Source organism: Tenrec ecaudatus, chromosome 2, assembly GCF_050624435.1.
Source record: "Tenrec ecaudatus isolate mTenEca1 chromosome 2, mTenEca1.hap1, whole genome shotgun sequence".
NCBI classification, from domain to species: Eukaryota; Metazoa; Chordata; class Mammalia; order Afrosoricida; family Tenrecidae; genus Tenrec; species Tenrec ecaudatus.
The window spans coordinates 188,375,066-188,395,788 of record NC_134531.1 but is presented as its reverse complement, the minus strand read 5'-3'; the positions used below and the strand labels follow the sequence as shown (position 1 = coordinate 188,395,788).

At 45.2% G+C, this 20,723-nt stretch overlaps 1 non-coding gene and 1 pseudogene across 1 annotated transcript; both read right to left on the bottom strand.

Annotated features, from left to right (window-relative positions):
- The window catches only part of LOC142440221 (YTH domain-containing family protein 1-like), a 64,486-nt pseudogene extending 44,072 nt beyond the window's left edge, over positions 1-20,414 (bottom strand).
- LOC142441669 (small nucleolar RNA SNORA76) lies at positions 7,713-7,842 on the bottom strand. Its single transcript, XR_012783026.1, has one exon. It is a non-coding gene; the product is annotated as a small nucleolar RNA SNORA76 (small nucleolar RNA).
- Positions 20,415-20,723: the final 309 nt, after the last annotated feature.

The window sequence follows — 20,723 nt, the reverse complement described above, 5'->3', positions numbered from 1 at the left end:
GCTATCCATCCCAATTTGAAGTCAACAGGAAATAAAATACTGCATACCAATCCCAGTTGACAATACAGAGCTTTAAAAATTAACACCAGCACTTCTGTTCAAACTTCACATGAAAACTTCCTGTCCTGTCAGTGTGGGGAGGAGAGTTTCCTCCCCACTTAACCTGAGCCCTTGGACCCAGCTTCCCTGCTAAGCTTCTCTGAGGGTGGGAATTGGATCACTCTCTATATACATACCAGTCCCTTCTCTTTATTAGAGATGCCTTCTCCCTGTTCTGGCCACCCAGTAACTTTCCCTGTCTCATACACGTGTGCCAGCACTACACAGCACCTGGCCCACCCCACTTTTATATCTGTTTCCACAAGGAGGGGACAGGGTCTCTTGTAAACAGCACAAGAGGGATGAACATAGGATATCTGCCCTGTAGTGGCCTTGTGTGGGGACTCTTCTTCTGGTCACAGGAGGCCGGTGCCCACAATGGAAGCTATTCCCGATGGCTCTTTTATAATGGACTGTAAATCCATTAAGTACATGGATTTACTTAATAAAGTGTTAACCTCATGTGCAAGTAGAGATGGTGACCTGAAACCTTGGTACTTACCATTTGGATCTGCCCCAAGTCTCACCTTCAGTGGGGTATGAAAATGGTTTACTTTCATCTTTAATTCAGAAACTCATTTTACTAAGTCATTCATCCATTGTTTGAAACTGGCTGATATTAAATGGCAATGTCTACATACCAGTATGCAACTAATTAGATCAGACATGTTGCCAAGATATTTACATGCCATGAAGCATTCACATCTTTTCACCGTGGACATACAATGATTTCATCATCATGTGTTAATGACCAAACAGGAACACCCAAAGCTGGTTCTCCTGGCTTTTCTGTATGTCGGCACAGTCCACCTAGGTGTCCTGAAACATGAGAACTCTTCTGTCCCTCACCCCCACGTTCAGGCAGTCTTCCTGACCCATTACTTCTTCTTCCTCTGACATGGCTCTTCAATCCATGGACATCTAGCTCTACAGCAGCTGTTGTAGTTCCCGTCTCATCTTCACCCCAAACCAAAGTTGTCCTCTGACTGAGTTCTGCCCTCACCCAGGTCTGATGCACACAGGTGAGCAGTCATCAGTTCCATTGGTGAACCCAGTGTTCAGGTGGCCTTTTGATAAGCCTTTCTCCTTATGTAATTGTTTTGTCCTTCCTCCCTGATTCTTTATGAACATTATCCCCCATCCCCACCCCTTGCACATATTCTAATCTGTCTCATACATGACCATATATGTGCATTGATTCTTATCAAGTAAGCAGTGTTCATTTGAAGACAATATTTCAATTGCAATAAATAGTATCATGCTGCTAATGAAAGGATTTTACTTAGAGGACTAAGGTGTGTGGACCCAAGCCATGATATTTTCAATCACTTCAGACATACATGAAAATTGTACAGTGGATAAAAGAAGATTGAAGAAGAATGGATGCATTTGAACTACAGTGTTCGCAAAGAATATCGAAAGTGCCATGGACTGTCAGAAGAACATACAGATCTGCCTTGGAAGAAGTAGAGCCAGAATTCTCTTAGAATCCAGCATGGTAAGACTTTGACTATTTGCTTTGGGCATACTCTCAGGGAAAACCAGTCTCTGGAGCAGGAGCCCCTTGGTAAAGTAGAATAACACAAAACGAACAACATCAGAAGGCTCACTGCCATCCAATCAATACTGATTCGTAGAGACCCTATAGGACAAGGTAAACTGCCCCTGTGAATTGCCAAGACTGTAACTGTTACCAAGAGTAGAAAGCCCTGTCTTTATCCGGTGGAGAGACTAGTGGTTTCAAACTACTGACCTTGATGATTGCAGCCCAACAAGTAACCAGTTGCCTCTAGGAAGCAGAGGATCAGCAAAAATAAGGAAGACTCTCAAGGCGACGGATTAACCCAGTGACTGCACCAGTGGACTCCAATGCAGCAGCTGTGAGGATGGTGCAGCACTGGGCAGTCCACCGAGTGCATAGAATCTCGTGAGTGTGAGTCGGGACCGGCTCACCAGCACCTAGTAAAAAACGACAGCATGCTGTTAATTGCATGTGGCATCTCACTGCTCTCTGGGGCTGGTGGCTTCGAGACCTACCCATGATGTTGTGTGCACACCTGCTTTGTCATTTCTGGCTGAGGCATAGTGAGTGTCCTGGTCCCTACTGATGGACCCACTGGTGGCCTCCAGTCCTCTCCTGGCTTCCACAAAGAGTCCAGCAAGGGCCATCCTGGGGCATGTTCCTTTCCAGACCTTGCTAAGAGCTGGCCTTGGCTCTGAACACCTAGGAATGTGCTCACGGGGACACGAGACATGCTCCTGCTTAATTTTGTTACGTGTTGCAGATCTTTTTTTTTCCAGAAGGATTTTCCCAACTTAGGTTTCAGCTTCAAAGCAGCAAAGAAGGTCTCTTCACATCTTCACAGTTCATGGATGCCCTGCCAATAGCTCGAAGTTGATTAGAACCTAGCCTTTCTTGTTCTCACTTCTCTCATTATGGGTAAGCTTGGGCCTTTCTTGATGTATTAGTTAACTATCTAGAATTCATCTTCTTTTTGAGAACCAGTAGGGGATTCATAGGTCTCCTGATGGCATAGTGGTTAAGAGTTGGTCTGCGATCCTGAAGATGAGCAGTTCAAAACCATTAGCTGCTCCATGGGAGGTAGATGGAGCTTTCTACTCTAGTTAATAGTTGCCGTCTTGCTCTTTGATTTAAAAACTGTGGTCCATACATACAATGGAGTACTATGCATCCCTAAATGGGAAGTACTGGAGGAAATCATGCTAAGAGAAGTAAGGATAAGTACAACATGAGTCCACTGAGGTAAGCTTTAAAAATGCAAAAGGGGCCTAGGAAAAAGCTACTGTACACAAACATTCCTGGGGTGAGGTGCAGGTAATATGGCAGGGACCAGACCAAATCCAGGGATAAAAAGGAAGGGGGGGGGGGAAGAAAAGGGAAAAAAGACTTGAGTAGCGGGGGACAGGGCACTAACCCACCCAATGAGATGGTATTATTTATATCTCCACAGGGAAAGAGGGACCAGCCTTCAACCCGGTGCTCCAAGATGTGAATGCAACATATGCAGCCTGAAGCAGGGAACAAGTTGAGAGGTCTGAGAGGCCAACCCCAATCCCAACTATGTGGACAGCTCCTCTCCCCCCAGAAGATTTTACTTCAGAGGACAGCACTAAAGCTACAGCTCAGGGAGAGGGACACACGGGAGCAAATGCAGGGGCAGGAAGAGAGAGTGGAGCACATTCTTGCCTTGAGGCTGATATCCCTGCTCAGAGCATCCAATGCACAGAAAGGACTATAGGGCCGGCCCCACTATAAGACATGACATCTCTCACTGATCCATAGTCCTACGGGGGACAACACTGGAGGCACAATGCAGGAATTGCACCCGATCTGACCCACCACACCGATGAAAAACACTAAGGGCATGCAACAGAAGAGCAAGGAAGTCCCAAGGGAATAGCAAAGTTAGACTTTGGGGCCAGGCTTGGCACCCTATCAGACTCAACCGGAAAATAGTCCTAAAGGTCAACAAAGAGACGTTGAACTATTTACAAGCTTTCTTTTTTTGTGTGTCATTAGTTTTTTGTTTTTGTTGTTTTCCTTTGTTGCTTTGTTTTTCTCTGTCTTGTTCTTTGTGCATATTATTATCTCTGCAAGTCTACCTAGATAAGATAGGTGGGATAAACAATCTGTAGGAGAAACCAGGGGGACCAACGGTTCTAGGGGAACATGGGAGAGGGGGAGGCAGGGGAAAGGAAGTGGTGTTAACAAACCCAGGGACTAGGGAACAACAAGTGATCCAAAATTGATGACAAAAAGGGTGTAGGAGTCCTGGTAGGGCTTGATCAAAGGCAAGGTAACCGAGAGGAAGTACTGAAATGCAAATGAAGGCTGAACATGATAGTAGAACAAGAGGAAAGTAAAAGAAAACAGAGGAAAAAACTAGGAGGCAAAGGGCATTTATAGAGGTCTAAATACAGGCATGTACATATGTAAATATATTTATATATGATGGTGGGGAAATAGATCTAGGTGCATATATTTATAGATTTAGGATTAAGGTAGTAGATGGACATTGGGCCTCTACTCAAGTACTCCCTCAATACAAGAACACTTTATTCTATTAAACTAACACTCTGTGATGCTCACCTTCCTGACACAATCGCTGAAGACAAAGTGGGTGCATAAGCAAATGTGGTGAAGAAAGCTGATGGTGCCTGGCTATCAAAAACTGATGATGCCTGGCATTTGGGTCTTAAAGTCATGAAGATAAATAAGTGACCATCTAGCTCAGAAGCAACAAAGCCCACATGGAAGAAGCACACTAGCCTGTGTGATCAAAAAGTGTTGATAATATCAGGTATCAAAGACCCAGAAAAAACATCTTAACATTGTGAATGTGGGAGAGTACAGAGTGGAGACCCAAAGCCCATCTGTAGGCAATTAGACATTCCCTTACAGCAGGGTCACAGGGAGGACAACTAGCCAGTCAGGGTGCAGTATAGCACAGATGAAACATACAACTTTCCTCTAGTTCTTTAATTCTTCCTTCCCCCCTGCACCCACGGCCAGCATTATCATGATCCTAATTCTACCTTACAAATCCAGCTAGACCAGCAGGGAATCCAGGACAGATAAACCCCTCAGGTTTATAATGAGAGTAGTAATACCAGGAGGGGAAGGAGAAGGTGGGGGAGCCAGTCACAATGATCTACATATAACCCCCTCCCTGGGGGATGGACAACAGAAAAGTGGAAGAAGGGAGATGCCAGCCAGTGTAAGACATGACAAAATAATAATAATTTATATATTATCAAGGGTTTGTGAGGGAGTTGGGGCAGGGAGGAAGGGGAAACATGAGGAGTTGATACCAAGGGCTCAAGTAGAAAGCAAATGTTTTGAGAATGATGATGGCAACATAAGTACAAATGTGCTTGACACAATGAATGTATGTATGGATTGTGATAAGAGTTGTACGAGCCCCCAGTAAAATTATATGTAAAAGGAAAATAAATAGTTGCAGTCTTGAAAACTCACAGTGGCAGTTCCACCCCTTCCCATGGGGTTATAATGAGTCTGCATTGACTCGATGGCAGTGAGTTTTTTGTTTGTTTGTTTTGGTGAAGGAACTCATTCCACTCTGTTCACCCTCTTTGTGCAATTTCTGAGAGGTGTCTATGCTTTTTTAATCAATTTTCATGAGTTCTTTATATATCACAAGTTTTATGGGCTGACTTATGTTTCCCCCAAAAGATACATTCGAGTGTGACCTCGTGGTACCTGTGAATGTGACCCTGTTTGGACATAGGGTCCTTGTAGCTGTCATTCATTAATATGGGTCCTAATCCCATTTGAGTGATGTCCTTGTTAAAGGGGGAAAAAAGAAGGAGAAGAGACTAAGAAAGATATACAGAGGAGAGAGACATCTTTGTAACACAGCCAAGGAGCCAGAAATCCCCCGGGACTACCAGAAGCCCAGAGAGACCATAACGATCTTCCTTTAGGTTCCAGAGCCTGGTGCCTTCAGAGACACCTGGCCTGGCTGACACTCTGCATTCAGCCCTGGACCCTTTGGAAACAATAAACCTCTAGTCTTAGAAGCCACCCAAACTGGTACTCTGTACCAATAATGCACAAATATGTGATATCACTCTTCTTTCAGCGAATCATTGGTTAATTTTTCTGATGGAATTCTTCATTGAGAGTCCTCCACGTTTTTGTCAGATCCATCCATTCTTAGATCTGTGTTGTCAGGATCCCTTTCCACCCCCAACTTACTCTGTCCTCGGTCAGATGACTTCAACAGACTTCCCCATGAGGCTTCGATGTCATCTCGCCCTCCGTGGACACAAGGAAACATTATATGCATCACCGGGGATACTGGACCTACCATCCCAATCTTATTTAAAGATTGTAATAGAAATCAGTACTATTTGTTATACTTGTTGGTTGTTGTTGCTAGTTTAGTTCCCCCGCTCCCCAACTCATGGCAACCTCAGACTCAATAGGATTGGCCATTGTGATCCATTGGGTTTGCTTTAGCTGGCTTTCAGAAGTAGATTGTCAGGCATTTGGTCCTGGCCTTCTTTAATAGGGAAGGGCCAATGAGACCTGTGGCCATCCCTACTGTAGTGATACTCATAAAATTAGAACAATGCAAAGCCAGGCGCCACCCCATGCTGTGAGAGGAAACATGCAGATGAGCATTAAGACAAATCAGACAGACGGAGAGCCCCCTTTAATGTAATCAAGATGTCCAGAAACACAGCGGACAACTGTCCTTTTCGTGGTACTATTCAACATGATTGAATGTCTTGCTCTGATCTCCTCAAAGTACTTCCTGTCCTCGGTTAAATTTCCTAATAAATCTCTCTTCTCCCCTAAGTCTTTCTTTCTCTCTTCCTTCCTTCCTTCCTTTCTTTCTTCTTAGCCTTATCTCTGTTTGTTTGCATTTTTAATGTAACAATGAAGTATGTGCAGTTAAGGGGACCAATCTTTCTAATCTTTCATTTAAGAATCAGGCTGATTGGAATTAATTTCTATCACTTCCTCCTCTGTTAGATTGGGCAGAACTAATACCTAAACCCCACCTAGTTTGGGGGGAATCTGGGAAACATAGTCCAAGGACAACAGCGGCTTCCCTGCCACAACCCCTCCCCGTGGGATGGCTGCGTGGGTTCTGACGGACTGTGTCTGCCACATGGCGTCATGTGCAGCAGGGTTGGCCATGTGGCAGGAGCTCAGTTGAGGGAAGAAAGAAGAGAAAGAAGGAGGGGGAGGGAGAGAGGGAAGCAAAGGAGCAAGGGAGGGAGGGAGGAGGAAGAGACGTGAGAATTGAGGTGTCCTGTTTTTTTCTTTTACACGGGAAGACAATTCCACTCACACTTGAATCACTTACTGTTTTAAATCAACGTGAGCCACTGTCCCCACAGATATGGATAGACGTTCATTCCTGAAAGGCCACCTGGAAAATGCAATCTATAAACTAACTCCTGTCTGTCTCCATCTGTCCCCAGAGTTGGGCTTCTCTGGGAAGCTACACCACAGCGTTAAGGGAGTGGAAGGATGGTTCTTAAAAATACTAATAAATAAAAATCACCAAAGAGTCCTGGGGCTAGAATTACCTTCGGTTGTCTCAAACTGGTTAAAGGTATAATAGCAGCAGCACCTGTGAACACAACAGCATGCCCTGTGTCTCGCCCTCAGCCCATGGGTCACAGATGGACACAGAGCCAAAGGCACTCTGAAGGTAAAATATCATTGAGGTGGAATGTATGTAACAAAACCTAGACCATTTCAACTACTTCTCAGTCTATCGTTCAATGCCATGCATTACATTCACGGTGCTGTGCTAGGACCCTGGTGGCACAGTGGTTAAGCACTCAGATGCTAACTTTTCAGTGACAGGGACTCAAACCCTCCGGCTGCTCTGAAGGAGAAAGGCATGACAGTCTGTGTCTAGAAAGAGTTACCACCTAGGAAGCCCAACGGGGCAACTCTACCTTGACCTATGGGGTTAGGTTACTACAAGCCAAAATCAACTTGAGGGCAGTAGATACTGCATTGTTCTACCATCAGCACGATCCACTTCCAAACATTCGATATTATTTCAAACAAAAACTAGAAACACAGTATTCTTTTTTTTTTTTTTCCATGTCACTCGCGGTTAAAAGGGCTGCCCGCAGAGGCTTGGCGGCCCCAGTTATGCGCCAGCACTTGCTCTGGCGCTGCAGCTTAACCCCCTGCGCCACGGGAAGGCACGGCGGGTTCAAAGGCAGCGCCCGAAACACAGTATTCTTTCAACAGTAACACCCCACTCCTTCCTTCCCCTACCCGCTCCGAAACCAGACTCGCTGCCATTGAGTTGAGGTCTACCCATGGTGATGCTATAGGGCAAGGAGAACTGTCCTGTGAGTTTCTGAGACTGGCTGACTACTGGGGTAGAAAGCCCCGTATTTCTCCCGGGGAGTGGCTGGTAGCTTTGAACTCCAGGCTTTGGGGATTGCAACCCAACTCATAACCACTCTGTCACCAGGATTCCCAAACCCTATAACCACAATACAGTTTGTCTCTACGTATTTCCCAACTCTCAGACCAGTTGCAGGGGCAATTCTGATCCATGGCAACTTGATGTTTGTCAGTAGGACATTCCCGCACAGGGTTTCCAATGGCTGAGTTTTTTAAAAATAGATCACCAGGCCTTCTTGCTGAGGTATTTCTGAGTGGACTCAAACCTTTCTGTTTATAGCCACGTGTGTTAACCACTTGCACCAGGGATTTGGCCAACTGCAGATACGTGAAATCATAATATTTGTTCTTTTGTTCCTGAGTAATTTCACCCAGCGTACAATCGTCAATGTGTCAGCTTTGCTCTCTGTGTGGCTGAGTAACAGTCCGTTGTATAAATGGGCTGCTTTTTGTTCACTCATTCATCTATGGAAGCACATTTTAGCTGCTTCCACTTTTTCACTTTGGGGCTGTTGTGAGCAATGCTGCCAGGAACATGAGTGTAAACGTATCTAGTTGAGTCTCTGTTGCCAAGTCTCTTGGTATATAGATACATCTATGCCTAGGAGAGACACTACCGGGCCATATGGTAGCTTACTGGCAGTGTAATGGTTCCTGGGGCAGGGAAAGAAGAAGATCCTTCTCACAACAGACAGACGCAGTGGCTGCAACACTGGGCTTGAATCTAAGAACAAGTGTGAGGATGGCACAGGCCTGGGCAGTGTTGCACTCTGTGTGCACAGTGGCACAGTGAGTGGGCAATGGCTCGACAACGCCTAACAACAGCGTCCTGGTAGCTGACTGGGATCCGGGATCAACAAGCATGGAATCAGCAGTCAAGAAATCCAGTGACTGCTTGCATCACACCAGACCTCTCTAAAGTGTTATAAAGCAAAGGCATCGCTTTAGAGGACGAAGGTGTGCCTGATCCAAGTCTGGACAATGAATAAGGGAGAAGCAGAAAACGAATACCATTGAATTATGGTGCTGGCAGTGAAATACGTTGATGAAGTACCACGGACTGCCAGGGAACAGACAAACGTGTCTCGGAGGAATTATAGCCATTGTTCCTGAGACGTGAAGACTGGCCAGACTTTAGACCAAGAAGGACCCATCCCTGCAGAAGGATATTGTATTTGGTAAAATAGATGGGTCAAAAAAATAGGAAGACTCTCAGTAAGATAGACACAGAAGCTGCACCAAGGGGCCCAAACACAAAAAACTTTGGGGGATGTGGAAGTGGTGACGGACACAGGGTCCTGTGAGTCGGAACTGACCGCAGCATCTAACAGCAAAGACAAGCTGGTCATGTTGCACATCGAGGAATCGCTAAACTGAGTTCCACAACAGCAATGCCCGTTCACAGCCCACCAGCATATCCTCCAGCACGCTTTTGACAATTTCTTCAACCTTATTTGCTAGGGCTTAAAACAGCTGCCGACCTCTGAAAATGTGGGCTACGAGCCAACCTGAAAGCTTAACAAGACAATGAAAGACTGGATGCTGGACGCAGGCTCCCCAGGCTCAATTCTGGACTATATCTAACCGAGTCTGAATTTGTCCAGGAGAGTTTAGCTTCGCTGAACTTTGGTTTTCTCATCTGTACCCTAGGGTATTGCACACATTGCATGATGACTCAGCGAAGTAGCTCACGCCAGGCATCGTGCAGAGCTGGAAACAGAGCGGCGTTTCAGACTGGCTTACCTTATAGCAGCTATGCAGTGCCTCTCGTACTCTGTGGTCTCCTGTACCACATGCCTCCCCCTCTACCCATCCTTTTATGGAATCACCAATCCACCAAAGCAAGGTGTAGACACTGGTATATGACCCCTAGATATTTCAGCATGCCTGTCATTAGTGTTCAATTGTTTATAAACATTCTTTTAGGGGCACGGACACATCTAAACGGCAACTGTTGATAACTTTTCACAGAAGTCCACCCCTGAGAAACACAAATCCCTCCCAAGGTATAGAGCGAGTTCTAAAACCTGCTCTCCTGCTCTCTCCCTCCAATCCCCACACCCACCCACTCCTGGGAGGAGTCACTGTTCTCAGCTCATCCCTACAGACTTTTGCCTGTCTGCCTGTCGCACAACTTGATCTGCCTGGACCCCTACAGTGAGCAGCGCTTTCTGGAGAGGCTTCCTTCACTCAGCATGGAGTTGTGATCCGTCCCTGTTATGACATCTGTCGGAGGCTGGTCCCTTTAGTTGCTGAGTAGTAGTGGTTCATCATGTGATTTACCTTGTTCGTTCACTGGGTTTCCTAGTCATGGACACCTGGGTTGTTTGCAGCGTTTGGCGGTGATGAGAAATGCTCATTACAGAATGTGCACATTTCTTTGTGTCTCGGTGGGGACAGTGTGCTTTAACGTCTCTTGAAATGGCAATGGCTGGATCATACTAGGTATAGAAGAGGTAGATGGTTCTGCGGTATAAGTCTAACCTTCTGGGCAGGAGAGCAAGGCTCTGTTCCTGGTCAAGGCATTTCAAGCACAGCCAACTCTCTGTGAAGGTTGGCAAGTTGTTGTGATGCTGAACAGGTTAGCAAAACTTGCAGACCAAGCTAGTCCAGGAAGAAAGGCCTAGAGATCTGTTTTTTAAAACTACTCAGTGGGAATCCTATGGATTATAGGGATCTGATGTGCAACCACTCATAGGGATGGAAAGGGACCAGGCAGTGTTTCGTTTTAATGGACATGAGGTCACCATGAGTTGGGAGAGGGCAGGGGTGGGGGTGGGGGTGGGAAATCAACAGCAAGTAGCAACAACAACAGAGAAGATGTGTGTTTAGTTTTTTTTTTAATTTTATTTTTTTAAACATTTTATTAGGGGCTCATACAACTCTTATCACAATCCATACATATACATACATCAATTGTATAAAGCACATCCGCACATTCTCTGCCCCAATCATTCTCAAAGCATTTGCTCTCCACTTAAGCCCTTTGCATAAGGTCCTCTTTTTTTCTCCTCCCTCCCTGCTCCTCCCTCCGTCATGAACCCTTGGTAATTTATACATTGTTATTTTGTCATATCTTGCCCTATCCGGAGTCTCCCTTCCCCCCTTCTGTGCTGTCCATCTCCCAGGGAGGAGGTCACATGTGGATCCTTGTAATCAGTTCCCCCTTTCCAACCCACTCACCCTCCACTCTCCCAGCATCGCCCCTCACACCCTTGGTCCTGAAGGTATCATCCACCCTGGATTCCCTGTGCCTCCAGCCCCCATATGCATCAGTGTACAACCTCTGCCCTATCCAGTCCTGCAAGGTAGAATTCAGATCATGGTAGTTGTGGGGAGGAAGCATCCAGAACTGGGGAAAAGCTGTGTTCTTCATCGGTACTACCTCGCACCCTGACTGACCCATCTCCTCTCCTAAACCCCTCTATGAGGGGATCTCCAGTGGCTGGCACTTGGGCCTTGGGTCTCCACTCTGCACTTCCCCCTTCATTCAATATGGTATATATATACACACATACATACATATACATTTATATATATCTTTTTTTTTTTGCATGATGCCTTATACCTGGTCTCTTGGGCACCTCGCGATCGCACTGGCTGGTGTGCTTCTTCCATGTGGGCTTTTTTGCTTTTGAGCTAGATGGCCGCTTGTTCACCTTCAAGCCTTTAAGACCCCAGACACTATCTCTTTTGATAGCCGGGCACCATCAGCTTTCTTCGCCACATTTGCTTATGCACCCATTTGTCTTCAGCGACCCTATCATGGAGGTGTGCAGCCAATGATATGATTTTTTGTTCTTTGATGCCTGATAACTGATCCCTTCGGGACCACTCGATCACACAGGCTGGTGTGTTCTTCCATGTGGGTTTTGTTGCTTCTGAGCTAGATGGCCGCTTGTTTATCTTCAAGCCTTTAAGATCCCAGTCACTATCTCTTTTGATAGCCGGGCACCATCAGCTTTCTTCACCACATTTACTTGTTCACCCACTTTGGCTGCAGCAGTTGTGTCGGGAGAGTGAGCATCATAGAGTTCCAATTTAATAAAAGAAAGTATTCATGCATTGAGGGAGTGTTTGAGTAGAGGCCCAAGGTCCTTCCGCCACCTTAATACTTAACCTATAAATATAGACACATAGATCTATTTCCCCATCCTAATATATATATATTTGCATGTACATGTCTTTGTCTAGACCTCCATAAATGCCCTTTGACTCCTAGCTCTTTCTTCCATCTCCCTTGACTTTCCTCCTGCCCTACTACCATGCTCCGTCCCCACCTGGGCTACAGCTATACCTCTTCTCTACGCAACCTTACCCTTGATCATTCCCCACCAGGCCTGCCACTCCCCCCTCTCTACCATTTTGGGTCCCATGTTGTTCCCTCGTCCCTGTGTTTGTTAACACCACTTCCTTACCCCCCTGCCCCCCCCACCCCAAGTCCCCCCGGAACTGTCGGTCCCGTTGTTTTTCCTCCAGATAGTTCATCCAGCCTGTCCTATTCAGACAGACCTGTGGAGACAATAACATGCACGAAAACAAGACAGAGGAAAATAAAGCAACAGTATACAACCAGACAACAAAACAACAAAAACAAACCACTGACAAAGAACAAAACAAAACACTTCACAAAAGAAAAACTTGTAGTTAGTTCAGGGATCGTTTGCTGGCCCTTAGGAGCGTTTTCCAGTCCAGTCTGTTGGGGCACCACGCCCTGGCCCCAAAGTCCACTTTCAGCATTTCCTGGGGACCTTGCCACTCCATTCCCTTGCTGTTCCGCTGCACTCCCCCAGTGCTTTGCCTCGGTGTATGTGTGTGTTTAGTTTTAAAAGAAATTTCCACACTTGGCTAAAGCAAAGTGTGGTGAAGAAACCAGATGAGGCCCAGTTTATCAGAAAGTATAACATATGATTTTTTAAATATACTTTAAACATTGTATTGTAAATTGATGACGTTTGCAGGGCACATTGTTTTTATCCAACAATTCACAGACATTTTGCTGCAGGTCATTGACTGCAATCATCACGATGTAACCGCCCTTTATCTCTTCCCCCTTGCTTCCTGTTCCTGCTTGCTCTTCTCTCAGTCCTCCTGCCTGCTGACAAACGCTGCCCTTTGGATGTTCAGTGTTGATTTTCTAAAGCTGGTCTACCTCACCAGTATTATTGTTTCCTTACAGACCCGTCTATTGTTTGGCTGGAAAATTGAGCCGTGGGGAGTGAGTGAGGGATAAATCTGCTCCAGATCTGAACTAAGAGTTTCACCAGTCTCTCTATTCAGCCAGTAAGTCTAGTCTTTTTTTATGATTCTGAGTTTTGTTTTACATTTTCCTCACATTCTTTCAAGGATCTTCTAATGTGATGGCTTTCAGAGTCTTTGGCAGTGGCAGTCAGGCACCACCTAGTTCTTCTCGTCTCTGAGATTGATGCTCCTAGGGCCCATCAGTCCCTCAGACCTGCTTGTTCCCATGGATCTTCAATTGTCATTACTCTTCTTCCCCAGAGCCCTGGCGGCAGGATCTACTTACACATTGGGCTGCTAACTGCAAGGCCGGTCCTTGGAAACAACCAGCTGCTGCATGGGAGAAAGAGGAGGCTTTCTGCTCCTGTAAAGAGTTACAGTCTCAGAACCCAACAGGGGAAGTCCTGACCTGTCCTTTAAGTTCACTATGTGCCCGAGTTGACTGGAAAACAGTGAGTTCTTCCCCCTGGACAGAGAGAGACCAATAATTCAACCATAGATGGCTGCTGGGGGAACTTGTAAGACCCCAGTCTTGTTTCACCAAGACAGGATGTAATACACTGCTATTGAGATTATGTTACCCTAATTGATTGGGTGTTCCCTGAGGCTAGGGCCCACTGACTCCCTCCCTCGGGTGTTTGGGTGTCTGAGAATTTTTCATAACTTTTCCACCTGTATGCTTCGCCCCGTTCCTCATGCATTTGTCCATGCACAAGTATCTTCCATCAGATCTGCATGCATGTGTGGGTGCACTCCCACTGTCCCTCTCAGACCTGTGCAGAGCCCAGAGCTCAGTGGTAGACTCCCACGTCTTTCTCCTGTGGGGTATTTGGAGGCTTCTAGCCACTTGCCTTTCAGATAGAAGCAAGTATTTAACCACTGCACCACCAGGGCTCCTCAATGGCTGATAGGTGTTATCTATCTCACTGACATCCAGTCCATTCCAATGCACGGTGACCCAATAGGACAGGTAGACCTGCCCTGTGAGTTCCCAAGACTGTAACGTTTGACGGGAGTAGAAAGCCTTGTTTCCTCCCTCAGAGCAGCCGGGGGTTTCAGATGGCTGACTTTGAGGTCAGCCTCCCTCCTTTAGGTCGGAGGGAGAGAAAGATCGATCTGTAGGTAGACGTGGCCTCAATAGGTGGTTGATGATAAATAGATGGTAAGTGGTCGGATTGATCAAGTGGAGCTGTGGGCCCTGCAGAGTTTGCTTTCAGGAGAAGTAAGGCATATTAGCATTTCTTATGGGTGCTCTGGTTCTGTCTCCTCGCAGCCTGCAGGGACTGGCTCCTGTGTTGGCTTCTTGCTGTTAAGTGCCATTGAACTGGTTCCTCCTCCTCCCTGAGATCTTATGTGTCGCAGAGCACACATTGCCTGGGCCTCACAATACGTTTGAACCCCTTGTTGCTGATTTGATGTCATTCCATTCCATTCTGTTAGCTTCCCGGGCTGCCCTAACAAAAGAACACGAACTAGGTGAATTAGCAACAGGGACACATGTTCTCCTAGTTTGGAAAGCTAGGAGTTCAAGATTGGGGTGCTGCCCACGTTGATGCCTTCTGAGAGTCTGAAGCACCCCGAGGTCCTTTCTTCTTGCAGCTTCTGGGGGTGTATAGATGCAGCACTCCACCCTCCACTTCTCTCTCCACCTGGCTGTCTTTCCTCGGGCTCTGTGTGTGTCTTTTCTATAAGATCCCAAGTTGTATGGATCAGGATGTATTTTTAAGACGTCATCTTAATTTTATTACATCTGCAAAGACTTTATTTCCAAGTGAGACTATGTTAATAGGTACTTGGGGTGAGAACACATTTTTAATATCATTTTATTAGGGTGCTCATACAACTCTTATCATAATCCATACATATATCAATTGTGTAAAGCACATTTGTACATTCATTGCCCTCATCATTCTCAAAACATTGGCTCTCCACTTAAGCTCCTGACATCAACTCCTCATTTTTCCCCTCCCTCCCCACTCCCCCTCCCTCATGAACCCTTGATAATTTATACATTTTTATTTTGTCATGTATTGCCCTGTCAGACATCTCCTTTCACCCACTTTTCTGTTGTCCATCCCCAGGGAGGAGGTTATATGTAGATCCTTGTAATCAGTTCCCCCTTTCCAACCCATCCTCCCTCTACCCTCCCAGTATCGCCATTCTCACCACTGATCCTGAAGGGATCATCTGCCCTGGATTCCCTGTGTTTCCAGTTCCTATCTGTACCAGTGTACATCTTCTGGTCTAGCCATATTTGTAAGGTAGAATTGGGATCATGATATTTGGGGGGAGGAAGCATTTAGGAACTAGAGGAAAGTTGTATGTTTCATCGTTGCTACAATCGCACCCTGACTGGCTGATCTCCTCCCCAAGACCCTTCTGTAAGGGGATGCCCAGTGGCCTACAAATGGGCTTTGGGTCTCGGCTCTGCACTTTCCCTCTCATTCACAATGATATGATATTTTGTTCTGACGATGCCTGATACCTGATCCCTTCAACGCCTTGTGATCGCACAGGCTGGTGGGCTTCTTCTATGTGGGCTTTGTTGCTTCTGAGCTAGATGGCTGCTTGTTTATCTTCAAGCCTCTAAGACCCCAGATGCTATCTCTTTTGATAGCTGAGCATCATCAGCTTTCTTCACCACATTTGCTTATTCACCCACTTTGTCTTCAGAGGTAATGTCAGGAGGGTGAGCATCATAGAATGCCAATTTAATAGAAGAAAGTATTCTTGCATTGAGGGAGTCCTCGAGTGGAAGCCCAATGTCCTTCCGCTACCTTAATACTAAACCTATAAATATATGCACATAGATCTATTTCTCCATCCTCATATATGAATATATTTACATATGTACATGCCTTTATTTAGACCTCTATAAATGCCCTTTGCCTCCTATCTCTTTCCTCTATTTCTTTTTACTTTCATTTTGTCCCATTATCATGCTCAGTCTTCATTTGGGTTTCAGGAATTCCTCTTGGTTACATTACCCTTGATCACGCTCCACCAGGCCTCCTACACCCTCCTCACCACTGATTTGCATCACTTGTTGTTCCCTTGTCCCTGGATTTGTTAACACCACTACCTTTCCCCCCACTTCCCCCTCTTCCATGTCCCCCCAGAACTATCAGTCCAGTTGTTTTCTCCTCCAGATTTTTTTTAGACAACGCTTAACCCCTAACACTTCTTTTGGCAAAGAATATAGCAATAACCACTGGGCCCATCTTAGTCTCTGAAGTCTTTGTGTACTTCTGTTGGGGTCTGTTTGAAGATCACTGGTCAGTATAAGAGAAAAGGGGATTAATTAGATTTTGCTAAGCGGTTCACAAGTTCCCTGGGAGAGCTAGAGATACCAATTCTGGGCTTAGCTTTCTGGGATAAAACCCAAAACCATGCAGCAGAGGGGCTTGAGGCTGAGGCTAGGTGTCAGCGCCTTGGCCCACTCACACAGCTGCAGAGAGGCAACAAAGGAAGAAGCAGACTCCTGCACTCCAGCCCAGACTCTCCTCTCTGTAGGAAACAAGCCAGTCTTTATAGAGTTACTGAATGTTAATGCACTCCGTATTTGTATTTATTTGTTTGCCTCAAGAAATTACTAATTAAATTAAGAATGAAATCTTCTCTCTATCAACCTTGTCTGGTGTCCTGGTAACAGTTTGGGATTAGTCTCAGCAGACAGAGAAGATCAAAAGCATGCTGGGGGTAAACCTTGTGAAAAGCAAAGCTTTAGGTGAATAGGGATGGGGACCTGTGAAGCTTTGTTGCTCTTCTCCAGAAGAAGTTTGCAAAAGCTTCCCAGCCAGTCACCTAGTCTGGTCTCCCACACCTTTGCCCCGGGCCACCTTACTCTCTTTCTCAGGAGCCAGTGGAGTGATTAAAACAAAAAACAAAATAACTTGAGAATTTGTTGATGTGAGTGGAGAATGACGATGCAACTACTTTGGAAAATGGCATGGGAATTTCCCCTACGCTTCTATTACTTTTCTTTAAGGCATATTCTGCACATATCATATAATTTAACCATTCAATCATATTAAGAATAGTTGTACAATCAATTTCAGAACATTTGCTTCTCATCTTTCTCATTGTTATGAGTTTCTCATTTCCCCCTAAAATCATATAAAACACAAACAAAGTAAACAAACCAACAAAAACACCCCAATAATGACTCGATCAAACATAGAAAAACCTCAATCAAAAGGACAGCAGAAAATATTAAAAACAGAAACAACTTTAAAAATGGGTCAAAGGAGAGATCAAATGATAAGTTACTACATTTTAGCTGAACTCCATCTGCCATAGTAGACTTTACGGTGCTCGCTGTCTAATATCAAGGCTGGTCATGCCCCTCAACTGTTTTCAGGGGGAGTCCCTGGAGACTTGATCCAGGTGGCAACCTGCAAATCGATCTGGGGCTTTTACCGTCATCCGCAGTCACCTGCAAATGGGGTGTTCACAATTTAAACTATGATACTATTTCATCCTTTGGATTTGGAGTTTATTATTGACAATCCTTGGATCACATAGGCTGGTGTGCTTCTCCCATGTGGACCTAGTTGATGGCTCACTTAGGTGGCTGCTTGTTTGAAAACAAGCCTTTAAGATCCCAGATGCTATCGTTTTTTAATCATTTATTGGGGCCTCATAAAACTCGTATCACAATCCATCCATCCATCCACTGTGTCTAGCATATTTGTATATTTCCTGCCATCATTTCAAAACATTTTCTTACTACGTGAGTCCTTGGTATCAGCTCCTCATTTTATCCCCTCTCTTCTCCTTCCCCTCCCCCCTCATTAACCCTTGAGAATTTATAAACTATTATTATTTTTTCATGTCTTTCACTGTCCAATGTCTCCCTTTATTTATCCCCTTATCTGTTGTCCATCACCCTGGGAAGGGGTTACAGGTAGGTCATTGTGATCGGTTCCCCCTTTCTCTACCCACCTTCCCCTCAACCTCCTGGTATGGCTACTCTCAATATTGGTCTCGAGGAGTTTATCTGTCCTGGATTCCCTGTGTTTCCAGCTCTTAGCTGTACCCATGTACATGCTCTGGTCTAGCCAAATTTGTAAGGTAGAATTGGGTCATGATAGTGGGGGGAGGGATTATTAAATAAGCAGAGGAAAATTGTATGTTTCATTGGTGCTCTATTGCACCCTGACTGACCTGTCTTCTCCCCGTGACCTTCTGTAAGGGGATGTCCAATTATCTACAAATTGACTTTGGGCCTCCACTCCCCACTTCACCCCCACCCCTCCCCACGCACATTCACATTGACATGATATTTTGTTCTGAGTTTTTGATGCCTGATACTTGATCCCATAGACACCTCATTATCACACAGGCTGATGTGCTTCTACCCTGTGGGCTTTGTTGCTTCTCTGCTAGATGGCTGCTTGTTTATCTTTAAGACTTTAAGATTCCAGATGCTATATCTTTTGATAGCTGGGCACCATCAACTCTCTTCATCACATTTGCTTATGCACCCATTTGTCTTCAGTGATCATGGCAGGAAGGTGAGCATCTCAGAATGCTGGATTATTAGAACAAAGTGTTCTTGTGTTGAGGGAGGACTTGAGTAGAGGCCCAATGTACATCTGCTACCTTAATACTTAACATATAAATATATGTATATAGATCTATTTCCCTATTATTATAATAAATATATTTACATATGTACATGCATATATTTAGACTTCTATAAATACCTTTTGTCACCTAGTTCTTTCTTCTATTTCCTTTTACTTTCCTCTTGTCCCACTATCATGCTCAGCTTTCATTTGGGTTTCAGTAATTCCTCTCAGTTACAGTGCCCTTGATCAAGCCCTAGTAGATGTCCTACACCCTCCACGCCATTGATTCTTAGTCACTTGTTCCCTTGTCCCTGGGTTTGTTAGCACCCACTTCCTTTCCTCTGCCTCCCCGCCTCCCGTGTCCCCCTGGAGCTGTCGTCTTGTTGTTTTCTCCTCCAGCTTGTTTTAAAAAAAATGATGATGGCCTCTTTTCTTTAGGGTCACTATGTGTCAAAGTTGAATTGAATACATACAATCCAACTATGTATCATCTTCTATAATTGAAGAGCCGTGTTGGCATAGAGGGTTACACATTGGGTTACCGACCATAACATCAGCAGTTCAAACCATGCAGCACCCCAAGATGAAGTTTGATGTCCTATAAAAATTCACTGTCTCAGAAACCCTATACAGTGTCACTATGAGTCAGAATCAACTTGGTGACCATGGATTTTTGGTTGTCTCAAGACCATGCTTATTTGAACTAAGTAATCAAGGCAAACGTCTTCCAACAGCTTGATTTGGATCCTGGGTTCAGTACATGGCTTTGCTAGTGAGACTTCAGAGCAAGCGTTTTCCAAAATTAAATGTGAGGTTTTAAGAAAACATATTAAAAGCATACACGAAAATGGTTATGATTTAACAGAATTTATAGGCTGTTACAATCTTCAGAACATCTCAACATAGTTTTATTTCAATGCTATTGCCATTGCCTTGAGGGGAGTTGGAATAAAAATGTTTGCAGGCCCCAGAGTGGGGACAGCAGCCCTCCTCCACACTGGCTTCTGAGCACAATTCTTCCAAACAAAGGCAATGTTCTCCAGGGGAGCAAAGCTGGTGGATTGCATTCTCCCCGTCTCATTGGCTAGCATGCAAAAACCAATAGCAAAGTGATTCCTGTGCATTGGGGAAGGTAAATGCATTTGCAAAGAATTCACCAAGCTGCAATAAAACTGCCCGGTGGGTCTCGATGAAAGGTAGGCATAACCGAGAGAAATGGAATGATACGATATTCTTTCAAATTAGCTGGCAGTTAGCTATCATCTATTCTCTCTCTCTCTCTCTCTCTCTCTCTCTCTCTCTCTCTCTCTCTCAGGGCCAGGTGACATAATGGGGTACTCATTGGGCTGCTAACCAGAATGTCAGCCTTTATCAACCACCAGCTCCTCTCTGGAAGAAAGATGAAGCTTTCTACTCCCATAATGATTTACAGTCCCGGAAATCCACAGGGGTCGTTCTACTTTGGGTCACCGTGAGCCAGAATTGGCCTGAAGATGGTGAATTTGTTGTTGGATATATATATATATATATATATATATTGTCTTCTGGTCTGTAAATGAACTCACCTTCATGGCTCAAATGTCAGTCAAACAAGAGCCAGGTCTATAAGGGAACAACATCCCTAAGGGATTCCAACTTCTCAGACCAAGCAACCAACTAAGATGAAAAGGGCAGCATTTACCCAAGGTCAGCGCTCAGAGGGTTAGGGAAGGGGGGGTGGAGACAGGCAGTGCAGGGAGAAAGTGGAATCAGTGCTTTACAGTTTGAGGATGCACTCAGCTTAATCCCAGAGCTCTGTAGAAAGGGACTTTTTCCTCAGAGCCGCAGGAAGGTGCAGCAGGTCAAAATCCAAGCTACAAAAAAGGCTCTTTGCTTTCCCA